Raw genomic sequence first — 2,500 nt, forward strand, 5'->3', positions numbered from 1 at the left:
AAACTTACAACCCCGGTTAAAAACAACGCTCCCGCGGCAAACAAGGTCAGCAAAGTTAGAGTATTTGCGTTTTGTTCACCTGAGCTGAGACAAAGGTGTGTGTTGCCTGCCAGGTAAGATAGCGTCGAGGGGGGGGGGGGGGCGGGGAGGGGGGAAGGGGACAAAAGACGAAGGGAAGGACAAGGAGAAGGATAACGGTAATGATGGGAGACTGAAGACGGTGATTAGAACGTAGGGAGAGAAGAGAAAAGGAGGACGGTAAATAGATGCGACACTGAAAGGAGAGATCGTAAACTTAAGATGTGCATATATTACTGTTGGAAGGAAAAGAGCGCGTGGTAGACAGAGGGAGAGAGAGAGAGAAGAGAGAGAGAGAGAGAGAGAGAGAGAGAGAGAGAGAGGAGGGAGGGAGGGAGGGAGGGAGGGAGAGAGGGAGGGAGGGAGAGAGAGAGAGGAAGAGAGAAATAAATAAATAAAGAAAGAAAGAAAGAGACAGCCAGACAGAGGTAGAGAGAAAGAAATAAGGAAACGTCGAGAGAGAAGGAAAAGAGAGAGAAAGAAAGAAAGAAAGAGAAAGAATGAAAGAAAAAGAAAAAGATAGAAGAGAGAGAAAGAAAGATAGAAACAGAGAAAGAAAGAGAGAGAGAAACAGAGCAAGAAAGAAACAGGGAGAAAGAAACGCAGGGAGCAAAGAGGAGAGATTCTCCCGAAGGCAAAGCAGCTCGTCCTCGCGAGTGACTTGGCGACGACCTCGACGGCGCTGGGCCTCGCTGCGCCTCCGCCTGCCCTTTCTCTCCTTCGTCGCGATGCTGCTTCTTGGGTTCTTCCGTCTTCCTGTTCTTAGAATCTGCACACCCCTTGGTAGATTGATCGTTATCACTGTAGTTATCATAATTTTTCTCCTTGTTATTAATGTTTTTGTCATCATTATCATTATTACCATTATTTTTGTCATTATCATCAATATTATCATTACTATCAGTGATATTGTAATCAATATCATATTACCATTATCATGACTGTAACTATTACTATCAGTCACTATCATCGTTGTCATTACCATTATTGTATCATAAAATGAATAATCATAATTCATCATTATCATTATTAGTATTCCTATTATCACTATCTTCGCCGAACGGAGGTTATGTCCGCATCTTGATTTATTGGTTGATTAAATAAGATTATTCGAAAAGTTACGGACGGATTATGGTTTAACATTCTAGGTGGATTGGCCAAGTTGCCTTGAAATCTGAGAGCGAATTTGGGTAGATTTTGGGGCAGGTCGATAGACTGTTAAGAGCGGCTTTGTAATGATCGTTGATTATAAGTAGATTTGCGGCAGGTTGATAAATCTGTAGATTTTGAAGGTATATTAGAGGATGTTTAGACAGATTAGCAGTAGATGAGGATGGACTGACAGGGATCTTGAAAGCAGAATAGGCAGATACATCAAGCAGAAAAGCGAGGGCAGATCAGAGACTTGCATTTCGTCAAATCTATCTAGCTTTCACCACTTTTTATTACTGGCATCGTTGTTATCCCTTTCTTTCCTTTAAAACACGATACAGCCATCTTTTTTCGTGTAATTTCCGCCATTCCCCTCTTCGCTCTCGGCTCCCCTTCTTTTCCGTCTACAAATTAATATCATGCCCGTTATTCCCCCAAATGAAAAATATTTCTTATCATTTTTCACCATTCTCGGTCTTCCCTTTCCCCTCCTCTTATCAACCCTATTACCACTTTTTCTTCCTCTGTATTTTATTGATATTCTTTCCTCTCTTTTGCTTCCTCGTTCCTCTCCTATAAACTAGCTATCACTTCCTCGATATTTCCATTTTTATTGCATTTTTACCCCTTATTTTATTTTATTTTTTTCCGACATTTCTGTGCTACTGTCTTCTCCTTACTCTTCTCCTCCTCCTTCCTTCACCTCTCCCTTTTCTCTCCTTTCTTCTTGTCTCTTTCCTCTCTTCTCCTCTCTTCCTTTCCTCTGCTTGACTTATTTTCTTTCTCTCTTTCCCCTTCTCTCCTCTCTCTTACCTCTCCTCTATTTATGTCTTCTCTTCCTCCTTCCTTCTCTCTCCTCTTTCTGTCCATTCTTCACGTCCTTTCTTATTCTCTCTCGTTTCTCTCCTTTTCCTTTCTTCTCCGCCTCTCTTCCTTCCCTCTCCTCCTCTCGTCTCCTCTCTTCTCCTCCCTCCCTCTCCCCTCCCTCTCCTCTCCCTCTCCCCTCCCTCTCCTCCCTCTCCCCTCCCTCTCCCCTCCCTCTCCTCTCCCTCTCCCCTCCCTCTCCCCTCCCTCTCCTCTCCCTCTCCCCTCCCTCTCCCCTCCCTCTCCCCTCCCTCTCCTCTCCCTCTCCCCTCCCTCTCCCCTCCCTCTCCCCTCCCTCTCCTCTCCCTCTCCCCTCCCTCTCCCCTCCCTCTCTTCTCCCTCTCCCCACCCTCTCCTCTCCCCTCCCTCTCCCCTCCCTCTCCTCTCCCTCTTCCCCTCCCTCTCC

Source organism: Penaeus monodon, chromosome 7 (assembly GCF_015228065.2).
Source record: "Penaeus monodon isolate SGIC_2016 chromosome 7, NSTDA_Pmon_1, whole genome shotgun sequence".
NCBI lineage: Eukaryota > Metazoa > Arthropoda > Malacostraca > Decapoda > Penaeidae > Penaeus > Penaeus monodon.